Source organism: Saccostrea cucullata, unplaced genomic scaffold (assembly GCF_032062105.1).
Source record: "Saccostrea cucullata isolate Sc308-1 unplaced genomic scaffold, CSIRO_AGI_Scuc_v1 ctg12306, whole genome shotgun sequence".
Classification (NCBI taxonomy): domain Eukaryota; kingdom Metazoa; phylum Mollusca; class Bivalvia; order Ostreida; family Ostreidae; genus Saccostrea; species Saccostrea cuccullata.
The window spans coordinates 43,472-49,734 of record NW_026933169.1 but is presented as its reverse complement, the minus strand read 5'-3'; the positions used below and the strand labels follow the sequence as shown (position 1 = coordinate 49,734).

The 6,263-nt window shown below is 33.4% G+C and overlaps 1 long non-coding RNA gene across 1 annotated transcript; it reads left to right on the top strand.

Annotated features, from left to right (window-relative positions):
• Nucleotides 1-282: 282 nt before the first annotated feature.
• LOC134237438 (uncharacterized) lies at nt 283-3,457 on the top strand. The gene is made up of 3 exons (XR_009985827.1): nt 283-354; nt 2,361-2,444; nt 3,306-3,457. It is a non-coding gene; the product is annotated as an uncharacterized LOC134237438 (long non-coding RNA).
• Nucleotides 3,458-6,263: the final 2,806 nt, after the last annotated feature.

Here is a 6,263-nt window from a genome sequence, read left to right as displayed (position 1 = left end):
CACAACTTTTTATATGTACATATATCATATAGATGGATATAAAGGATCTCCAAGAGATTTTGAATAGAAATACATTTATCCAATAAATTGTGTGTGTTCTACCCCGAACTTAAAATTCTAAAAGTATACTCTTTCAATTGCTTTTGTCATCAATAATAGTGAATATTATGTAATCAGCAATTTATAAATCACATAAACTAATAGATCCTTGAAATGCTCCATTTCATTTAAGATATTTTAGTGAATTATATTTATTTATTATGTTTCATTTATTTCATGTTTCAGTAATGGAAGGTTTGCTAAGATGGACGTTACTTGCTGCTTTTGTATTATTTAAGTCTTCACCTTCTATTTGTAAGTATAAGTAGAGTTAAGTACTAGTTTAATTACCTCCCACATTGATTAATATAAACCTATTTCTTAGATTTCACTGTTGCGAGGAAAAAAGCAAAAAATTTCAATAATGAATATGGGTCCACTTATGGATTCAAAGGAATCCATAGGTGGAGCCATAAAGTGATTGGGGATATGATTCTTTATTTCCTATATAGCTTGTAACACGAGCTTTGATTGGTTACAAAGTCGGTTGTAAATTTCTTTACACCCGACTTGAGCCAGGTGTAAATAAAACGTGACGTCACAATGCATAGTTTTTCTATAATACAAAGCAAATGACATGACGTCACGAGGCATTGTAGTACGTAGTAAATCTCAGCGACAGGTTGAGACACAGTCGATTGGATTTATGTTTACAAAGAATTTTTATGGATACATAGGAAATAAATTCGTTATCCAGGTCCAATCAAGGGTGTACGGGGATTTACCCCGGGTTGTATTCCATACACCCTTCGGCCTTCGGCCTCAGGGTGTATGGAATAAAACCCGGGGTAAATCCCCGTACACCCTTGATTGAACCTGGATAACTAATAATACTGAATAAGGATGCTTGTTTATTACATTTTCACTTGTGAATTACTGTAATTTATTCACTGAATAAAAATGATATCCTGTCACTGTGTGAAACAGGATTTTTTGACATTTTCACTCGTGCTTCGCACTCGTGAAAATATCAAAACTGCTGTCCCACTCGTGAAATGAATTCCATATTCAACTACAAAACATTGAATATCCTCTATATATTTGTTTTAGTAACTGTGTTTTTTTTACCCTTTAAGTTATAAAGTGCACTTTGGTTAACTATAACACCACCACTAAAAATCTAAATCCAGCATCTAAGAGAGAGTACCTAAGACTTCCGGAGAGAAAATATGAATTTTTTTACTTTATATTTCGCCGTTCAATAGGTAATGCTAACTCCTCTTTAGCACCCAAACTCATTCCTGATGTTTTGGGGGACCGTTATGCTCTGCTCCCTATTTTTATGACAATTGATGGACTTCTGAGCTCGAACACCGTTCGTTATTTTCAGATATTTTATCCAGCGTAAAACTCTGATTGTCAATTGATCCCCCTGCCTACCCAAGGGGGTCCTGATTTGAACACACTTGAATCTACATTATCCGAAGACGTTTCTATATACTGGTAGATTTGATTAATTCTGTGTTCATGAAGAAGATTTTTAAAGATTTACCCTATAAATTTCTTTGAAAAACATTGATCATCCCTTGTGGAATAACCCTTCCCCAAAGGTTATGGTTTGAACAAACTTGAAGTTACACTACCTGGAGTTGCTTCCATACAAATATGACCAATCATGGCTTTGCTGTTCTTGAGATAGAGATGTTACACATTTCTTCCATATATTCATATGTAAAATTGTTATAGTCCCTTCTGACCCAGGACTAATGAAAGGGTCCTTATTTTGAATCTACCTACATGAGAATGTTTTCCATCTTTCATTTTTCGTGGCACATTAAGTTGTTTTTGAGACGAATTTTTTTTTGAAATGCAACCACTTTTTTTTCTCTTTTTCTGAATTATCTTCGATTCCCTTCTCTGATGGCCTGGTCCTTCACATATTTGAATCCTCTTTATCCCAGAATGTTTCGTGGCAAGTTGAAATTGGCCAAGTGATGATGGAGAAAAGGAACTCGTTAATCTTAATTTTTTTTCATTTTTATATCTCTATTTATACTTGTACTTACATAATTATCTTTATCCTTGTTATGTCTATGGCACATATATCAAATTTAAAACAGTGCGCTTGTTTTTGTTGTAATGGTTCTCAACAGACTTATAGAGTAAATAGAAAAGGTAAGTTAAACTGTATAATTCTTATGACCTTTCTGTTTATGAAATTGGAAATGTATACAATATATGTTATATTCAAACAAAAATTAATTAATTAATCATAACCTGGAGAGTAATAATCAGATCTCTTCTGTGTATATTTCACAAAGCTGGCGAAGAATCAACGACTCTGCGACAAAGAACAACAGATACTACCGGAACGACCACAAACACAATCCCTTTTGCAGAAATAAGTATGATATTTCGTTTTCTTTACAAAACAGGCACGTAGCATCGTTTTTGAAAGTGGGGGGGGGGGGGGGTAACCAGAGAAAATTTTTTTTACTTACCTGAAAAAGTTGACAATGAAAAAAAATCAAATGGCCTAAACTCGAAAATGCTATTTTGGGAGGGGGGGGGGTAGTGGCTAACTATTTTTTCAAGGCCAACTTCCTTTCACTTACATTTTTTCCAACAATACTACATATTCTTCATATCATTATTCTATGGGAAGAAGTGGGAGCAACCAACCTTTCAATAGACATTTTCAATAGTAAAGTTAATGTTGGGGTAAAAAGTGGGGGGGGGGTAGCCCCCCCCCCCCCCTGTTGCTACGTCCCTGCAAAAAGTTACATGATCGATGAGGATCATTTTTATTTACTAAATACCAGTCCCATAGCTATATTTTTTTGATAAACAACCGAAATCACCAAATTTATGTATATCGATTTAAAAATACATATAGCTTTATCAGCAAAATTTTACGGTTTTATGTACATTGACTTGATATGCCCTTTTAAAGGCAGAGATTTTAATCGCCGCCTTAAAAAATCTGGTCTGTCAAACCATGTCAATCAAGTAAAGTGTGGTACATCACTGAGTGCTAGAACTTGATTGACACAGTTAAATTGCTTAGCGCCTCAGTTAAAAAATAAGCACAATAGTTCCGCCACACTTAAAATATTGGCGCCACAAATAACACTTGAACTAAATAAACCCCTCCCTCACATTGAAATTACCACCCTAACAAATGCCTTTCAAAGACCTTTTCAGAGAAGTTTTTCAAACATGTGTAAAAAATTTAAAGTGTATTTTTCTGTGTATATTTCATAAAGCTGGCAAAGACGTGGAACCAAAAACAACAAATACCGCCGCAATGATCACAGATATTATGTCTTCAACAGAGATAAGTAAGTGTTTTGAGTTCGTTTTACGAAAAAATATATGTTTTTAAACTTTATTTATCTATTTACTGAAAGAAGTTATTAAATTCAGTGGTATTATTGTTCTGTAAGTTTTTTTAAGGAACATTTCGCTATTAATAGAAGTCACGTGATGACGTGGTGATGGTACAGTCTTCACCTTAGACACTTTTTTAGCTTGATGCAAAAGTATACGGGAATGAAACGGGTACTAAAATAGCCAATTTATGGTTCCCCGACGGAGGAAACTATTTTCCCGAAGCGGCGAAGCTGATGATGAATTCAATAAATGAGAAATGAAATAGAGAAAACTTTCTATTAACAAAATAAGCCTAATTTTTTTGCAAAAAATGTACTTACAAAATTTTCATTATAAAACCTAGAGAATACCTATAAATTTATTTTTTGTATGTTTCTGGTCCTAAAACCTTTGATGCCACAAAATACACCAGAAATGTTTTTGTTACGTACTTTCAATTAATAATAGAAAACATACAAGTCAAGGATAAGTAATACAGGAAAAAAAGTTTCCTTCTTCGGAGGTCATGCATGGAAAAAATAGAGGTATATTAATTAATCTTAGATTATGTTTTTTATTAGCGGCTCTGGTAAATTTTTAGACTTTCTCTATTATTCTATTTTTTTCAACACATTTCATTTTATGCAGAACATCAATTATCTCTATTTAATGACAGAATAGTGCATTTATATACTTATAAGCGAGAGAGGGGACTGATTGATCGAATGATTGATTTTATATTGTTTAAGTCCCTCTCGAGAATTTTTCACTCATTTAGAGACACCACCATTTGCTGGTGGAGAGTTGCAAATTTCATCCTATACGCGGCAAGTAGGGCCATTAAGCAGAGATGGATCTTTTGCATGTCAGCACCTACTTAGACGCGGGACCTTGAAATAGAACAATTCCTGAGGCAGAGAAAGCCAGAAAATAAGAGCATACATATGTATGCCATTGGCATTGCACTTAGGGATTTGAGAGAAGTAAATGGTATTTCTAAACAACCGGCCAATTTGAATGTTTATGCAGTTGATTACTTTGATGATCTGGAAACTTTAGATACAAAGTACTTTGATTTTCATACAGACGGAATACATTTTATTTCACATATTTATTAGAATTTCTCCATTTTGAAAGTACATTAACATGAATACGTGTAATAAAGAAAAATACGATAAACCATTTTCTTCGTTGAAAAGTTGAATTGTGCATCAAAATATGTTCTCGATGTATCATGTTATTTGTACATACTTTAAACTATCCTCCAAACCTTTCCCGAAAAAAAACCTTACTTGCATGACTTTCCCATAGTGTGAAATTTAAAAAAATGTGGCACTTGGTAGCAAATAGGCGTAGGGCTGTTAAATAGCAAAGTGTAAAAATTTTTATGTTATGAGTGAATTAATTATTACGACATTAGTCACAGCAAAATCATGTAAATACGAGTGTTCATGACTTTGGAGTTTTTTACTGGTCTACATATGAAATGAAAAAGGTGAAGACTACGACCAGTCATTGACCTAAAAATGTACAAAACAATACCTACTGCATGTATACAATACAATTTGTGACCAGGAAAAAAAAACAGAGAACCATGGGAAATTCAGAGATAGGATCAGGTGCACATAGGAGGAGTAACCATTCCTTTTGGACCGGTCACACTGTGAGCCCTATGTATTGATCAGGTATCGTCGGAACACCCCTTTGTCAAATTTAGTGCGAAATCAAAGGCTTAAGTACTTATTAAACCTGCAAAAAAATCCAAATGTGCAGTATATAAGGAAATTATCAAACCTTCATGCTGTGGTAAATATCTATATTAATTCTTACTATTGTAAACTTGATTCTAAATTAAGATCCTCACTCCAAACATACTAAATAAACATCAAAATTGTATTCATGTGTGACCCCCCCCCCCCAAAAAAAAAAAATAATACGAGTTTATTTTGGGTCATACTCTTGATAATGCATAATTTCTGCCCCAGGGTTCATGTATCTATTTAATTGCTATTATATTTTATTCAGGAGGTAAGATCGGCACAGGAATCGCAGGATTAATTTATGCAAAGCAATCTCACCGATTTTTTTTTTTTGGGACGCACCGTATTTATGATTTTCAACGGTAAAATAAATATACACTCTAAAAATGTTGTTCAGGTGACACACACTTCGTTTTTTCTAGAACAATACTATCTAACCAAGGCCAAAATGTACGAATAATAACTTCTATTATAGAGTCAAAAAGTTTAATAGGGACCATGGCTTGAGATATGATTTTAAATCACAGTACTTACTTTCACACACTTACAGTTCATATGATATAAAACACATTTGCATGCAAGTACAAGTATTCATATACTTATAATAGATTCTAAGAAAGCTTTACAATTCTGTAAAAAAAATAATAAATAAATAAGCTGTGAAATTTAACCTGGAATATAATGGGAATACATTAATTTTAATTATTAGAGGGGGGCTGACAAACAGACAAACGAGTTTCGTAAAAAAGCCAGGAAAACGTCGTCAGATTCTTCGGACTACGTGCAACGCAGTGACGACATCTCTTTCTCTCTCTCTCTCTCTCTCTCTCTCTCTCTCTCTCTCTCTCTCTCTCTCTCTCTCTCTCTCTCTCTCTGTGTGTGTGTGTGTGTGTGTGTGTGTGTGTGTGTGTGTGTGTGGAAAGGCATTTTGTTGATTAAAGGAAAGATTGAATTATAAATATGCTTGTATCAAATATGCTTTTATCATAAATATACTTGTATTTTTTTTTTTTTTCATTTTAAATAGTAACGATAATTTTAACTTTTTAAAATTTTTTTAATTACTAAATACTTGTTCTTAACTACATGTAG